Source organism: Photinus pyralis, unplaced genomic scaffold (genome assembly GCF_008802855.1).
Source record: "Photinus pyralis isolate 1611_PpyrPB1 unplaced genomic scaffold, Ppyr1.3 Ppyr1.4_LG4, whole genome shotgun sequence".
NCBI classification, from domain to species: domain Eukaryota; kingdom Metazoa; phylum Arthropoda; class Insecta; order Coleoptera; family Lampyridae; genus Photinus; species Photinus pyralis.
This window is the reverse complement of record NW_022170511.1, coordinates 12,043,090-12,060,762: the sequence shown is the minus strand read 5'-3', so window position 1 is coordinate 12,060,762 and position 17,673 is coordinate 12,043,090. Positions and strand designations below refer to the sequence as shown.

The 17,673-nt window shown below is 35.0% G+C and overlaps 1 protein-coding gene and 1 long non-coding RNA gene across 3 annotated transcripts in view; both read left to right on the top strand.

Annotated features, from left to right (window-relative positions):
* The window catches only part of LOC116167671 (gamma-sarcoglycan), a 295,822-nt gene that overhangs the window by 144,251 nt on the left and 133,898 nt on the right, over window positions 1-17,673 (top strand). The gene's annotated exons all lie outside the window — the stretch shown is intronic.
* Window positions 2,787-3,523, top strand: LOC116167674. Its single transcript, XR_004144602.1, has 2 exons — window positions 2,787-3,112; window positions 3,185-3,523. It is a non-coding gene; the product is annotated as an uncharacterized LOC116167674 (long non-coding RNA).

The following is a 17,673-nucleotide window of genomic DNA, read 5'->3' as shown; positions in this document are numbered from 1 at the left end:
TAGGGAATTTCCATGGCTTAATATGATGTTGCTAATTGGATTTATTGCCGAATTTTTGATTAAATAATGAGAAATACACTTGAGAATGAACTAATTCGTATATTATTAGATGATTAGATCATTATAAACACCCTAAGTAAACATGGGGAGCAACGATCTGCAAAAAAACGTTTTTCCCATGTTAAATACCTATGGTTCAAAACCTCACCCAAAAACACTTGCTCATATCTTCATGAAACTTCTTTGGTTCTTGATAACACTGAACTTGATAATAAAATCGGACTTTTCTGGTTTTTACATACACAGGCTGACTGCCCGAAAATGTTAACGTAGAGAAAAAATCTACGCTCTGAAACCGTCGCGAAAGAAAAGCCCCGTCGTGTCGTTATCTTCCACCATAAATAAACTCCTTTGACTTTTTAAATAATCGCCAATCACGACTGAACACGCCAAACGTCCCCACTTTGCCAACATAAAATACGCAATTCTTTGAAGGACCTACATCTGTCTTATCAGCGAAAAAAACATGTACTTACGTGAATTAAATTTCGCTTAACAATAACACTCCTTATTGCAACGACCAGATGTAACGCTTTATAAGAACACGAAAACTTGATTGGATGATGTGTCTTACTTCTAGCACCTTATAAATAATTTACAAAAGCAATAAAATTTATACAAGAATTAGGCATTTACACACAATTCTTAAAGGAAAAAACAAACACTGAAATACAATGAAACAGGCTGCTTTTATGTTAATTTCGTAAATAATGCCTCAGATTTACTTATAATATATACATATACAGGATGTCGCGTTATTATTTTTGGCATCCCTAACATATTCATTGCTATTTTTCATGTTCGCATTATTTTCTCAATTAGTTGTCCTTAGCTTTTTGCCATGGGCAGTTAACGTCTATACATTTATGGTTAACTTATTCTACAAGTATATTATGTGCGCCCCTTTTTTTACACAGTTGGTATATTATTCTGATAGCTATAGTTTTTGTTTTACACAGGTCTTATTGTTTTACTCGTACATATAAAGTTCCAAATAATAATTGTATGATTGCACTTTTTCTTAAACTTGATCGTTTTCATAAGTTTATTGCCCGAGAATGTTCTAGTTTTCCAATCTCCATCACATCAAAAAGGGGGAAGTCCGTCATGAAAATTTCCTAAGCAAAATTAATTTTAGATATTGTTGAATAGTAACAAGTCAAACTCCCTTACAGTCGATGAATTTTCAAAGTGGATCCAACAGCTGGGGAGTAGAAATGAAGATCGAGATTTTATTTGAGTGATCTCCCTTTGTTTTTTGCAAAATTGATTTTTTACTTTCCTAAGATTGATGTATTTACTCATGTTCTATACACTTTGTCGTGCAGTTTTGTGTGTAAATAAATTATTGAGAAAGGTAAGAATCGATTACTCGTTGCTTTCTCATAATTTACCACTTCTACGTTTTTGTTTAATCGGTGTCGTAACATGTAAAAACAAGACGCACCAATGTTTATATGTGGTTTTAACCACCTGTGCTCTTCCAAATTACACCGCGTGGCATATTGATGTATGTACAAAGGATTTTAGTTAATTGGATGTGGTGATATTCCTATCAATTTAATTAATTTCCAGAATAGTACTCGCGTAGGTACTCTTGGAAATGCCTAAAGCAATTTTTCCTTAGACTAAGGAGCATAATCGATATCGCCGGGCGAATTCAATTCGTTCTAACCCGTTCACGGAAAAAGTTCGTGTCACTTTTAATCTTTCACACCAATAAGCAAAACGATTTATTTGTGACTCGTTTTATCCAGACATAGTGCATTAATTAACGTTTAAGCTTCGAGCGAAATCCCTTGATAGAGGAATATAGGATACACAACAACAGCTTAATAACAAAAGTTGTATTCAAACACATGTTAAAATATGTATACAGCAACTAATCTGGCTGTGTACATTTTAATCATTTCAAACATGGCATAGTAGTTACGCAGATAGTAATATCGCAATTGCGAGTTTTCATTTAGCACTTTCGTCCATTTTCCACATACCTACAAAATGATGAACGGCATTCACGGATTAAATTCAATACAGCTTACGTGTTTTTATAACATGGAATGTGAGTGCATCAAAGGATGGTTCGAAAACTTCACACTTCATGCAGTCCTGGACGCCTAAAATGTGGTTTTCATAAAGAAATCTCGGATAGCTTTCCTGACCGATGCAATCGTTGAGAAGTGGGAGCAGTGACATGAAAAACTTTTACGCAAAGCACCTTTCAAATTTACTGCCGATCTGCGTTCAATCGCAGCTTTTGAGTAAAAGTTTCGTCAAAGATATCGTCTTGGTTATTCCTTAACGATTGATTGATTTTTTGTTATTGAAATTCCAAAAGCTAAACATTCATTAATATTCTTTTAAATTTTTCAAACACTGTTTTATTTTGTTTTGGATGCATTTTTACCCTGGGATATAGAATGATTTTTGAGCATTTTGCTAAATAACTTCTTACCTTTTTGAAAAACTGCCAATGTTTTTTATGTAAGAAAAGCAAGTACCACGGCTTCCTATAATTACCAGGCTAAATTGTATGAAATTTGACAACACTGTTTCGTTAGCCTATGATTTCATGTCAGTGTCAGTGCAAATTTATATAAAGTGATCCTAATGGTTTTAAAATTAATTTTTTCTCTGTTTCAGTGTTAGAATACGTCATTCTAGCACGTATTTTAGTGTTAGTCTGAACTCTATTCTTAAACGATTTTTAGTGACTTTTTTTTTCGAGAGTTTGCATTAATATTAATAAGTTTGACAGTCGGCTTATCGATGACGGAAGCTGAAATTATGTGCCGTGAACATCCATCATTTCTAAATTACGTAAAGATACGTAATGTAATTAACAATATCGATAATGTCCATGTTAATATACATATGTTACGGTGAGCCGTATGGTTTCGTTGTCATAAATATGTTGTTGATACTTGACTAACCCTACTTGTAGGTATGAACTGATTGCAAGGGCAAAGTAATTATCATAAAATGAAGACCTCGAAATATACTGTAAAGGAAACCATTTTTATTAAAATGAACACATTTTTGATATCGTAAGGTAAGCTGTAAGTTGGGTAAAATAACTCCAATTGTTAGGTGCAAACAATTCTTCACGGCTAAATTATTTCAGTTACTATAATCGGATAGCTTTGGTGAAAGATCCACATCGAAAGCTACATCATTCACATAAGGAGTTTTTGTCAAGATTGAAGCGGAATTTCCTCTACTAACTGACTGAAGCCAAATTGCGTTACACTTCGTATGCAGTTTGAGATTTCGGGAGCCCATTTTGTTTACAGTATGATATCAGAAAGCCGTGCTAGCTTTAGCAACCTACGTCAATACGATTGATCGAGTGACTGCGCTCAGTTGTCAGTAATACATAAGTAATGCGGAATCAGAATAAAACAGAAAGTATACTAAACTAAACACTTGCTTAACTGTACAAAATTATACATTATGAAGAGGTGTTGTAATTATTCTAAATAGTAATTGTAACGGTCGAATTTACTCCTGCATTGACTGAAATGCCGGGCAGATTTTGCTCCGACACATTAGTATTTTCCGGGTTACTTAATTCAGGCTGTATAAAACCAGCATTGGAACTAGAAGCTGTTGCTGGAAGAGCAGTAAAGGTAGACTGTCTAACTGATGGAGGTCCACCACTGTTTGACAACATTTCGGCAACTTCCATTTCTTGGGTACAAACCCTACCGATAATCGTTTCAAAAATGCTTGAAACTTCATAAATTTTGAAATGTCAACGTTTTGTCGGATGTTTATCATCAATCGAAGCATCGAGTATGTCTTCCATAATGTAGAACTTTTGTAAGTCTTACTAAGAATTTCGAAGTATGCAAGCAAAAATTTTCTGTGAGGGTTTGTACCTTGTTTTCAATGCGCCAAGATTCAAATTTTTCATACTCCTTTTGGTACTCATTTTTAGACTTGGATGGCACCAAATCATTTACCGCATTATCAGCTAATTCACGCAATTCCGGTGGTGTTGAAGTTAGTTCTTCGTCTGACATTGTAGGCTCTTTAGTGAAATGTAGGTAATGGATTTTATTTTTCAAATCTAAAGATAATTTCGCAAAAATATCTCGTGAAGAAATTTGAAAGATCGGTTACTATGGAAACCAAGCAAATAGTCAGTACTGCCAACACAATTTATATCGAAAATATTTTTAAATTTATCCATAATTAATAAACAATGCGAAACGAGCCCGAAACAGAGAAAATAGTATAAAACATTCGTTGCAGAAGGCCTTCTAAGCACTCGTTCATTCGAACCCTCGCCGCTACGCGGCTCAGGTTCGAAACTTGAACTCGTGTTAGAATAGAGGGCCTTCTGCAACTTATGTTTTAATATACTATTCTACAACTGTCAAAAAAACCTCTCATTTTCTGACGGATTTCGAAACGCGAAGTACTAGATTTTTAAACGGTTAATTAATAAGTAAGGTTGCTATTGACAACGTGCGCGAAATCGTCAACAGTGAAAAAAAGTATTTCGCGCACGGGACAAAGTTGAACTTAAACAGCAATTTAATTAACAATCGGTTCAGTTGTAGAAAAAATATTGTATATAACGCCAGCGCGAAGTTATTTCGCGCATTTGACTGATATTTTGACTCGGCTTCGCCTTGTCAAAATACCTTCAGTCTCAATGCGCGAAATTGAACTTCGCGCTCTTGTTATATAAATAACTATTAAATACCTACCAAACGTTGTGTGCCCTGTTGAAAGAAAATGGTTATGTGACTGTATTCAAGCTTCCAAAGGACCAGGAAAGCACAAGTTCAACTCGGACCGATCACTTAGAAAGAAGACAGAAGATTGCAGAAAATTCAAAGAAAATCAGGATATTTGGCTGCAAAAAGATTTTATGAAAAGTTAGACAGAATGTTTTAGTGGTGCCAGTGATTTGTAAACTAATAGTGTTTGTTTTTATTTTTTAACTTTTGAAAAGTTGTGCAGAGTTTCATCAAGTGAATAACAGTTGATACAGAATTGAAGGTTTGGGTATTTTGAACAATTATATGCTTACACAGTCACAGTTGTCTTGGGTAATTCAAAACCAAAAGTTAAATCGGTGGTCTCAGAGAATATATTAACTAGGTACGTTAACTTTACCACTTTTGCCAATGGCAAAAATAAACAATATCCGACATTGGTTTCTTAATAATTCAGTACCACAACAGTAGAGATGGTAGGCCAACTGTTCGGTATTGATGCGGCGTTGCCAGCTCTCACAGCGGAGCCTGGTAATTATAGGAAGCCGTGCAAGTGCCTATATGTCGGAAGTCGATCCTGATGAAAATTACACAAAAAAACCTCCCGTCTTTTTTTTTAAATTTTGTTTGGCGTTCCATATAACCCGTGCCGTAGGTCGTGGTAATATGTAACAACCAATTTTTACATGTAATAATGGTGTTGGTTCGTATAAACTTTATAATTTCCTTTTACGGAGCGACTTGGAACTAAAAAAAAAGTTACAGCTACTTATTGTGTATGCAGTTTACAAAAGATTGAAAGCGAATTTTCCTTCACAAAAGATAAACATACATGCAACAAAAGAACAAACTATTCTCTAAAATAAAATTTAAAAAATACAAAAAAATAATACCACAGTTCAGAACACCAACAATTCCTAAATATAGCAATATAGATTACCAATTAAAAAAACTAAAAAAAAAATTAAAAAACTAAACGAAGTCTGATTTTTGAGCCTACTCGCCCTACAAACCTTCACTTCAACGCCACGCAAGACCGAAAGAAAAGAACCTTTTTAATCAACCTAAATATAGCCATAAATTCAAAAATTTTTATACTGTTCCATATAACCCCTTCCGTTCCATATATCCCCGGATGACGCTATCATAAAATCCGCCCACATGACGCATGATTCTATTTCACACTATGTTGTAGGACCTATAAGCTATTTTAAACCCAATATTTGTACCTGGGTGTCTTACAGTTTAGCACAAAATAGGTGAAGTTTCATAATTTTTTTTAAATTAATTTTTGCATTTGTACCTACAACTAATCTCCAACTACATTACTAGCAAATTTGAGTGAAAACATTGTATATTTAGAAAAGAATAGGTTATAGGAGGCTAACCTTAAGAATACGCCTAACATCAATAACTACATTCACATGCAGTTTGCATAATAAGCTGTAATAATCCAATACCTTTGTGATTCCTTATTACACCAATTACAATCAAAGGGGGAGGTGATGCTTAACTTCACATCTCAATGACTCTTGTGATACTATTCATTTATAATCGCCGGATAGTAATCACCCTTCTCGCGCATTGTACGACTGGAGAGGCTATCGATTAGTTATTTCAGTGATTTCAAAATCGTAAACTGATAATTTCTTCGAAATATTAATGTAGAATCGTTAACAATAATCTAACAAATCGACCACTTTTAAACAGTATATACAGTACAGTATGAATTTGGTACATGCACGCACAATTTGACGATTAAGTTTCTGCAGTAGTTTGTGTAAACTACCCCATGTCACACAATCGTTTAATTGTCTTTTCTCACATTGGCTGGTCTGCTAGATCCTTACACATTCCTGTGTAAACTACGTCATGCGACCGTTTTCTTTGGCTTCAGCACCTATAATAATGAAGGGTCGCCCTGTGTTTTGAATTTCAATTTTCTTTCACGCTAAATGTTGGTGGCTAATTCAGAATGAACAAAATTTCGATCATGTTATTTGAATTTGATTTTATTTAGAATTATTTTCTAATGATTTCCTTCATTTAATTGTAAAGATATTGCGTGTTAAACTTTAACTTTATTCTTTTGTAAAAGTGTTATCTCCGGTTATTTCGATAATGCGCGAACTAATTAGTTTCAAGATAAGCACGTGTTATTGCAAATGTTTTTTCGTCGATAAGAAAACACACACTCAAAGGCGCAGTGGGCTTGTTTGTTGGTGGACGTTAATCGTTGTTTTGTTTTTTTGGTGGACGCTGAAACGTAGCCGCTTACTGTTAGGGTGATTGGCAGATTTGTCTTTATTTGACCATATTATTGAAGAGACAATCAGTCTTTATAATCGTAAAGTTCCTGTTATAGAAGATAGTTAGTCGAGTCCTACGAGTATCAAGAGATTTAATTCGTGATAAAGGTGAAGTCTAATTAAAGAAGTGAAGTAATTGTTTCTCAGTACCCGTTACAGTTTTCCATTATCCAAAAGTCAATTTTAAATCAGTAATTACATGGAATTACATGAAACGAAATTTGAGAGCAAACAAGGAAGTGAAGTTCCGAAGCATCTTTAGTTTGCGTCATTTATTGTAGATCGCAATTACTGTCGTAGATTTTGGAGCGTGGTATTTGTTTTTTTGGTCCTGGGCGCCTGCTTTTTTTCAGCTTAGTTGATTGATTTATTTCGATTAATACACTCCATTAATATACGACCAATCAGCTTGGTGATTGTTTCAAATTCAGATGATTTTTTATCTGGATAAAAGCTAGGTAGCTTTTTTTCAGCAATAGAAATGCGCGTAGGAAGTGACAAAAATACACTCGATCTTGGTTTTAAATCAGGATAATTTTATTTTTAATTCACTAAAATTTCGTTGCCTCCTGGAAAAAAACCGATCAAAATCACATGATAAAATCGCAATTTTATCACACTTTTGATCTCTAATTTTTTCCGTTGCAACAAAACTTTCATGTAAAAATAAAATTATCCGATTAGAAATCAAGCTCTTGTGTATTTACCCCCGAATAAACTTGTTTCATCTGTACATGGTTAGTTTTGTGTTTAATCAAGCCCAAATTACGACCAAGATAAGGTGCCGGCCCGTGTGACGCAGTTCACTTGAAGCTGGACTGTGGTACTAAGGGTTCTTGGTTCGATTCGTGGTTCGGGCATGGATATTTGTAATTGTATGGCAGGCTTAGCTGAAACCCCGCCCACTCAAAAATAAAGGCAAATAAATAAATATAAAAAAAGAGTATTCATTTTGATTTTTTTTATTTCGTACCCAGAATTACATCAGGCGTTAATTAAGAATTTATTAATTAATTCTTTGGATTTTTGGAGGCGATTAAGGTTTCTCAAATTAATAAAATTTATGTCAATGTCGATATTTTCTTTGTGGCGGAGACTGGACGTGACCTAGAAAAATTATAATTATTTTCTTTAAAAGCGATCTTTTTCATATAATATTGCGAAGTATTATAATCACCTGGTTCGTTTAAAACCTTAGCCTCTGATCATTTTAAGCTACATGTACGCTATTTCCTAATTAGCTGACAGTAATTTACTCTCATCTTGGGATTCAGTGGTAGAACAGTCGCCTAATTTTGGCAAGACTGAACTTCGTCCCTTTGGACACTCCTTTTCTTCTTTTTTTTTAAAATTGTTTTCTTGTTTTGTTATTATATATTATTGAGGTGGAAGTATGTCCAATAAGTGGCTAATTATTATTATTAAGATTTTGTTAGGACTTGTATTTAATTGCGCTAGCTGGACAGGTGCTTGTGAATGGTTTAGTGACCGTTGGCCATTACGCATAGCAATAACTATCAACTTGCTTTTAATAGGGGATATCTATCAGAACTGTAATAAAAGTCCTTTGTTCTAGGTAAGTCTCCTTCACACTTCCAGTTCCCCAAAGAATCCAAAGGTTATGGTAAGTAGATGCCACCATTCTGTACGGGTGTTCTATGTGTAACGCCTGAAAAAGCAAATATTGTGCATTTATCGGTAAAAAATACTAGTAGCGTGAAGGCCGTAAAACTCTATACATTTTCTTATATCGTTTCTAATGATTATAGTTTCATATATACTGGGTGATCGTAAATAAGCTTAACATTTTTAGTGTTTTTTACTTAACGCATTGGCCAACATGTAATCGCTCTGCATTGACGGCGGTTATTCACGTGTATTTTTATTTTCTTGTCGCTTTACGGCGATCCTTGCATTTTAAAGTAAACAGTTCTTTTCAAATTGAATGACATTTGGCATGTTAACAATTGTATAAGTGTTTTGTGAAGCGAGAAATTCAAACTGTTCACAATCATTTACTGTGACTTGGTATGAGAGTTTTTGTACATAGATGGACATATTAAATGTCATCTCATCTGTCATATGAATCGAATAAATGATATTTGGCTTAATTTTTATACCTGTCACACTTATGGAGGTTACTATAGGCACTAATGGTACTCTAAATTAGAAAAGAGCATGCCCTGACCTAAGAATCAAGTGCTTTTGGTTTTGTAGCGGTATCGTAGGTAGTATTATTTGACTTTATGCCAAAACAGTAATTATTGATTTAAAAAATTGATTCCTCTAGCCCATACACTTTTTTGTTTCACTTTTGCATTGTTAATTTATAAGCAGTTAGCACAGAAACGCTAGAAAAGCTTCGAACAATCCGAAGATTCGGAAAGATAAGAAAAGAAAAAAATCTATTAAACTGAAGAATCCGAAAGATCTAAAGAAACTTAATGTACAGTAAATGTAATTACGTGAATTATTTATATAAAACTAATTACGATGAATTTATAACAGTTAATTATTATTTATCTGTGGTCACATTTATAACACGAGCGCGCATTTTACTATTTATCACATGGGCATCGATCATATTTCATGGAAAAAATTAGTCAGGTACGGTTTCATCCTTTATCGCCAGAATTTGCTACATTAAGAATCGCTAGAATTCAAACGAAAGAATATGGGATAAAAGAACTGAAGGGGAAAACTGGGAAAAGTTAAGGAGTCGGTATATCTTTTTCGCTCGGTGAATAGTTTTGGCAACGAGGGATTAACCACTACGAACTATTCTATTCGGTATTTGTAATGAATGTGCTTCATCTAAAGAGGTCATTACTGAAACCTTTAAAATTGATAAGGTCTACAATTATACAGCGCTCCTGAACTTTATAGGTTGTTTGTTTTACGTTTATATCATCAACTTACCCTTAAAGCTGGAAGCATGTGTTGTTAACGTCCCAAATCCCAATAGAAAACTACTGCAACAAGTTGTTAATTACATCGTTGACGAAAAATTAGATAATAACGGCATGGTTCCATTTCGTTTTCTTTGGGAACTCTTAAATTTACGTTCACAATTTTACATTTTGAGCAGGAATAGAGTTCATTAGCTTATATAATTCAAAGCATGTAAAGAAACAGTAAAGCAATATATTTATTTGGCAGAAATATATTTGACTGACAACGTTATCTAGAGGGTAATCAGTCATAAGTCCGTGGAAACCGTTTTTGTTACGCCAACTTCACTTTCCGTCTTACACTTTTTGATTTAACTACGCCCATCTAATTTTATGACTTGGAGTTGATTAGAATAGTTGCTCCGTCATTAATTTCTGCTACTAATTTGCTTGTGTTTAATTACAGAAATAAATTCTAATAATAAATGAGGCTTTTAGCTATTTTTTACACCTTTTGGTATTGCAACGATTAGTATAAAAATTATCATTACACCCGCGCTATATCGAGTAAGCGTTCTGGTCAGAATGTCAGGCACAGTGTACTTAAGGTCGCCTAAGAGGGGACAAGTTTGCAGTTGACAAGTAACAGTTAATTACCGCAAAGTCACATCCTTGTCCCTTTTAGAATAAATAGGCGGATAACTTTATAACTACCGTAACATTGTAGTACAGATCGATCGATTTTAATTGAAAATGAATTACGGTCTCGTTCCGTATCAAATTCTCCATCTGAGAGAATAAAGAGAAATTTGTTTAAGATTCAGATTTCATATTCATTTGAACGGCTTGAACTCCGAGATTAAAACATTATTGTGGGTAATTTGTTTACCATTTTTAAAAATCCAAGGGAATTACAATATATTGTAGATTATGGGGAATCCCACTCGGCCTTGAAACTTGGAGTATAATTCTGTCCTTAAAGCTCTTGTTTCGGTGACGTTATTTTCTTTTCGTATCCATCCAGGATGATGTAGTGTTTTTTTTGCGAAACAGGCAAAAAGCGTAAAACAAAAATCAACAATTTGTTTATTTAATTTTAAAACGTGAAATTGGGTGATAAAGTGTAGGCACATCTGGTTGTTTGCAATAAGAGTTTTTGTTATCGGACGACATTAAATTAACGCGCGTATTTTTATCGCTCTAAAAAGCATTATGTGGGTCACTCTGTAATTGGAGGCAAGCCAATAAATAAATGAATAAATAAATGAATGAATGAATGAATGAATGAATGAATGAACGAATGAATAAATGAATAAATAGAGAGAGAGCTGGTGCTATCAAGGCTAACTATTTTTGGCGTTTTATCAGTAAAAACAGGAAGTTCAGAAGCTGTCAGCGTTTGTGTGTGGAGTTAATTCTCCCTTATTTATCGCAAACCGTTGAGCGACCAGACTATTAGGATTATTCAAAAAGAAAAATAAACTGTAAGTAATTTTGAGATCTTATTTCTTTTGTGAACGTTATTTCTCATTCCGAAAACTGAGAAAAGTAATATCTCAAACCGGCTTATTATACGAGTAGTAGCGAACATTTTAGAAATCCAGAGAGACCAACAGGCACCATCAAGTCTATGTCCAGTGATAAGGCGGATGTGGGGCGTTCTTTCCGGGAAATATGATTCGGGAACTCTCGAGAATGTTTCGTGATTTTCCTAGAGACTTTCCGTTTATTATATAAGCAAATTAAAGCGGGTTTAATTCAGCTCTTACATCGCTGCTAAAGAGATGATTGCTGTTCGCGCTCGTATGTGATAAATGAATATGTCACGTGATATCTTCTATTGTAAGATCGCGGTCAAGTACGTTTCCTGTCAATCAAATTCGGCGTATTTATCAAGAACGTTGATGGGATGTAAAACGTAATAGTCGTAAGGATCTATGTGAAGACAAATGTAGGCAAAGAGAAGCAAATACTAAAGATACTTCATAGAAGTATAACACAACCAATAAATAAACAAAAATGTCAAGTAAAAAATTCAATTTACATAAACGATCAACAAAGCAACAATGAATGTTCTGCAGGTTCTGCTTGTACGCAAGCGAGAAAGATCAAAGAAAGGAAATCGACTAATAATATTGAGGGACAGAAAGATACTCAGCGATATCTAGTAATAGAACAATGAACTACGGACCTATATCAAGAAATCTAACTACAACGAATTTACAGAAAAAATATACAGATGGCGTAACGGGTATTAAATGTATATTGAACATATCGTAAATAATTATGAGATCTAAGTTGAAAATTTTGTGTTAGAAAGAAATTTATTAATCACACTATATTAAATATATATCAACCCTTTACCTAACACTAACCGCACATGCTCTGGTCGAATGTAGGCGGTGTCTTATACTTGAGCCAATGGTAAAAAATGCCCCAAAATTTTAGTTTCTCTACAGTTGTTATATCACAGAAGAATGAAATAAATGGCTTTAACAAGATGTTCGGTCATGTCACTTTAAATTCGGAAAAAAATTCCTATTACAAGACCCATACGGAATTGGGAAAAAAATTTGTTCTCAAAGCTATAGCGGGTTAGAGCCCTGACTAAAAAATAATGCTGCTTGAAGTACTCAGATATTGCATGGATAAAGCCCAACTTCTGAGTTCCGAATGTTTGACATGTTTGAACTTTTCAGGATAAGGTGAAACTTAAGCTTTGCCTCACGAAAATTAAGTAACAAAGGACTTTTTAACTTGATCGTTCCAAATCCTACACGCCAATAACCTACATTATAACGATTTATTTATTTTCTCCATTGCTCCATTATTATTGTTCACGTTTTTATTACTTGGCGGACAACGTCTAAACATCTAAAGCGGTCAAATAGGTCGCTCCACCTATCAATGCAATTTTTATCCACGCAAATTTGACGCGCAGGGACGGGGAACTTCCATTCCTTCTTCTTTTTTCGTTCGACACGCTGGCCGAAAGCAGCTAATAGCGTGTTAATTTCTTTAAGTTGGATTATATAATATTAAATAAGAAGTTTTTTCAATGCCTCAAAAATTGCTGCTCATGCTGCAGCTGATCCTAGGCGAATTTAAGCAATCTTTAAACTCCCCTTTAAAAGAAAAGTTGAGTGATACAACTTTGCTAACTTCAGCACAGAAGAATTCCTTTAAACAGTGCACGCCATCTTTTCCAACGGCTGAGAGTTCGAAACAAATTTGTCAAGAAAAATTAAAATATAAATATTTAATTAGTATTCCCACAATGTATGTAGCAATTTCGGAATGTAACCGACCCTTTTGTGTGTAGGTATTACGAAGCATCTACAATTAAAATGAAATGAATTATTAACTTCCACCTCGTATAGAATTTGAATTCATATCCTAGATCATTATTCATTTAAATTGTCATGGGTTGAAACTGTAATTTTGCTTGTTTTGCAAAAAGGAATATTATATTCCCTTCATTTGCGGGCACACGTGACAATTTTTAGAAGAGGAAAAATTTACATAGACAAATACAATAGGCATTACCATGAAAGGGATGTGATTGGCCTCTGAAATACGGACACATGCGTCCACTTAAATGTGTAACGGATCATTTATATCCAATCTGCACGTTAGACTTATTTCAGTAAAATAGGGTATCAAATCCTAACAAGGGGTCGTATACATACAAATTTGTGTGTATAATTATCCATTTCATCAAATCGAACGTTAGTGTTTGTGATATTGTTAAACTTAAATTAAATGCATTTTTTATTCGATTTTTCGACATAAATTTTAACATGAACTAAACCGATCTTAAAATTGGGACAGCGGTGTTTAAGAAATCTGTCAAGCTTATAAATACAGATTGCGAAGACTCAAGACTATGTTCAACCCATCCGCTGACTAGGAAACAATTTTATTCTCAGAGGTGACAGAAGTACTGACTGGGATTCCAGGATCACCAACCCAGGAGGTAGAACTCTGTATCAAACGGGAGTCAGTGCCCGTAACGCCAACAGCTTTTTTAACCAAACTATCAGCTTTTCGAACTGGCCCGACAGGTTCTCCAACATGTTCAACAGCTTTTCCAAACCGGTCCAACAGCTCCAAGATAATTAGGCGTTTGGTGAGAATTACCTATACTACACCGATAGACGGATAGCCGTAAAGCTATCTTATTAACATTCCTCCTAAGCCGAAAAGGATTGGGTTTGGAGCGATTAAATATCTTTGAGTGTACGGAGTCTCGTCGAGACCTGAGTATCAAATATATTTCCTTTTGTCCTACTACACAGTTATCGCTTGCTAACAACTCGGTCAAATTTAAACTAAAACTTAATATCGCCAATTTTTTGATATTCCCTCAAGCATTTAAAATCCACAAACATTTTTCAAAATAAAAATGTAGTCACCAAATTTGATTATTAAGGAAACGATGCTACTTTTGAACGTTTATATCCAGTATTCTTAATTTCCTGATGATGTGTTTTTAACTGTCAGTAGAATTGCTCTTAGATTTGTCGCAATCAAGACAATTAATCCACGGAACCCCACTAGAAATCTGGACCTATTCGAAAATACGGTTCCGGTTCTGATATTTCTTTCAAAAAATACCTATAACGGTTTTGTTGAAGGTTCGGAATATAAAAATAATTGCGGTCCTAGGGGTCTATCAAGCCGACACTGAAAATGTTGACTTACCCTATACTTACCGTTGGCAACTCTGGGAAAAAACTACGAGCAGAGCCACCTACCTTTCAAGTCGAAACGACGGACGTTTCGCGGCGCTTCTGAATTTGGATGGCAGTCGGCTCGATATGGGTGGCACGAATGAACTCCTACGTTGTGTAATCGGTTCTTGTACGTGTTGGGACGTAAGGCATAATCGGGAAGGGAATTAAATAAAAGACAGAACTTTTGTGCGTAAGAAATGACAAGAACAAATAAATATATTACGCACACAAGACCATACCAAGGAAACCTTCTACGGGACAAAAACCCCGCCGGCATAGACCACACAAATATATGAAATAAATCACCTACAGCAACGAAATTCAAGAGAAAGTACACACATAAATAAAACATCTCAAATTGTGTGATAAATCTCAGGTAATCGAATCAAATGCAATTAAACAAATTCACAAAAACGTCGTAAATGCAGTGGAAAACATGATAAATCAATGTAATAAAAAAACATCAAAATAAATGCACAACATCAAAGAAATTTTGCTTGTCAGTAAAGTAAAACACGTTCCTCTTAAATAAAATTTTTGCAAGTCGTTAATTGCTTTAGAATCCTGATTGCAAAATTTGAGTTGTACTATTTGCGGGCGATATTAAATTACGGATATGCGAATGGTATGCTGATCATACAAAATTGGCGGCGTGAAATAAATTATACGCTTCTAGATTTCAAAGAATTGAATTGAGGTTGTAAATTTCATTTTTTTTATTGAAGAGATTATGAACTGCTGCGCTCGTTACGTGTCGCGTAGCCTATTAAATTAATTTTTGCCGTAGCGCAATTCGCGTACCAGCTCAATTTGTCTTACCAGTTGTAAAGTTAACGTTTTTCCTTGGGAAGGAAATTTATTTAGATGTTACGAGCGTAATCATTCAATTCAAATGATGTGCAGTAATTGGAAATTAATATTAAATTGGAGCATTTAATTAACTTGCAGTTGCACAAAGCGAGGTCGTTTCAGTCCATTGCATACGAATCCGACCCATTCTAACGCTCTGGTCAAACCGTGTTCAACTAGACTGTTTATAATCAATCGGGCGGTTATTGATTATAATTACCTACCCATTCGACATTCATAGTAGTTAGTTCTCTACGTCTTTGATTTTACGCTAACCAGCAAACCATTTATTTTACTGTATATTATGCTATAGTACCAACGTCGAAAAAAAAAAACAATGATCAGGACTCCTAATCGACCTTTTTTTTTCTTTCTATGGGACACATCAAGATTATCATGTATGTTAACATAATGTAGGTACTTGCTAGAAAATAATAGTGCGCCGATGTTATCTTTGGGTTACTTAAGCAGGCTCCCGAGATATTTCTTAGCGGTTCCTTTTTCTAACCAACCAATGACTGAAATTGCATGCCTTTCGGTACCTAAGAAACTGCAAAATTATTTTCTTTGTCCTATATAGAGAGAAACTTACATTTTCTCGCTTCTACGTCTGCTGTCTCCTTGGATACAACATTCATCTTTTTGCGTGAGCATTCCCGCAAGGCCCACAGAACTAACGTCGGTATGTAATAGTTCGGTAATCCACTACTGAGCGCAGAGAAATAAAATTGGTTCCCCAGCTGCACTTTGCACGGACCGCTCACGAAACAGACTCGCTGTCTCCTGTTTTGGGAATTCTCGAATACCTCGTTGTGTACTTGACCCCCAGGTTATACGCTAACTTCACACTTCAAGAACATGGAAATAAAGTCAACCCGGCAACGTTTAAAAATGGCCACCCGAATGACTATTCCCTCAAAAACTAAACAAGATCCCGTTTAAATTTTAAAAGTGGCACGTGATCAAACATCTAAGGTAGGACCCCCTTACGTTAGTTGTAAACAACGTTATGACCTGAAGCACAGTAGGGAAGGAACGTAAGATAAAACACTGAAAATTTGTAAAAGTTTAAACAGTAGTTAACAAAGATAGTAAATGCATATACACAATGTTGGTTACACTCAAAGTTAAAAACAAATTTTGGGAACAAAGGGTCAGGTAAGAACAGGTACCTAACTTCTGAGAAAGGGTTAAGAGTACAGGATGTGACATCTCTGGTGCAATAAAGTCTTTTATTAAAAGCAAGATGGAAAATTACAGGGCCTTGTAGGCAAATTCAACTGAAGACATATGTGGAAATTACGAATCGTAACTCATTTATGGCACATAGATTCTAAACTGAAGAGTTTTGATTAGCACAATTTCGCCCCCGCAAGATATGTCTGCCAACTCTAATTAATTCACGGTTTTGTTCTCTTCCTTCTTGCTTGGGCATTCCCGACCGAAATGACCTGCGTTCCCTCACGTATAGCAACTGCTTCTTTTTGGTCTCGTACAATCTGTAGCTAAATGTGTTGGGTCGCCGCAATTATAGCATTTCCACTTTGATTCGTTCCTACTACCATTGCCTTGTTTTATTCCTTTCTCTCCGGTATCCATAAGTTCTGCCCTTCTCTCCCTTGATTGGTCTGTCACCACTCCCGATCTACAGCTTGCTGAATTCCTTCTCCACCTTAAAATACACTGCGTTCTCACTTCATTTACTTCCTGAGCCTCTTCTAAATCATGTAGTAAGCTAACGGTATTATATTGCTGTGCTGCTTACACAGGTCTTTACCACTTTGCAAAATTTCACCTTCTTATCAATATATGCGTTCACCCTCTCATTTCGATCTTGAACTTTCGTCGTCGTTCGTCCCCATTTCTCCGTTTGAGACCCTTTTCCCACAATAGTGATATCAATTTCTCCCGAAAAAAAGCTTTTTGTACAGTTGTAGGATGATGATAAGTGCTCCCGAAAATGTTTAATTTACGTACCTAGGTAAAAGTGTGATAAAGAATACGTTTTCCATTTGCACTGGTTTTTTTCCATATGGTCGATCAATAGGTACTGAAGTTCGAAAATACTGTAGTGCTATTCATTTTATTGTTATTGTTA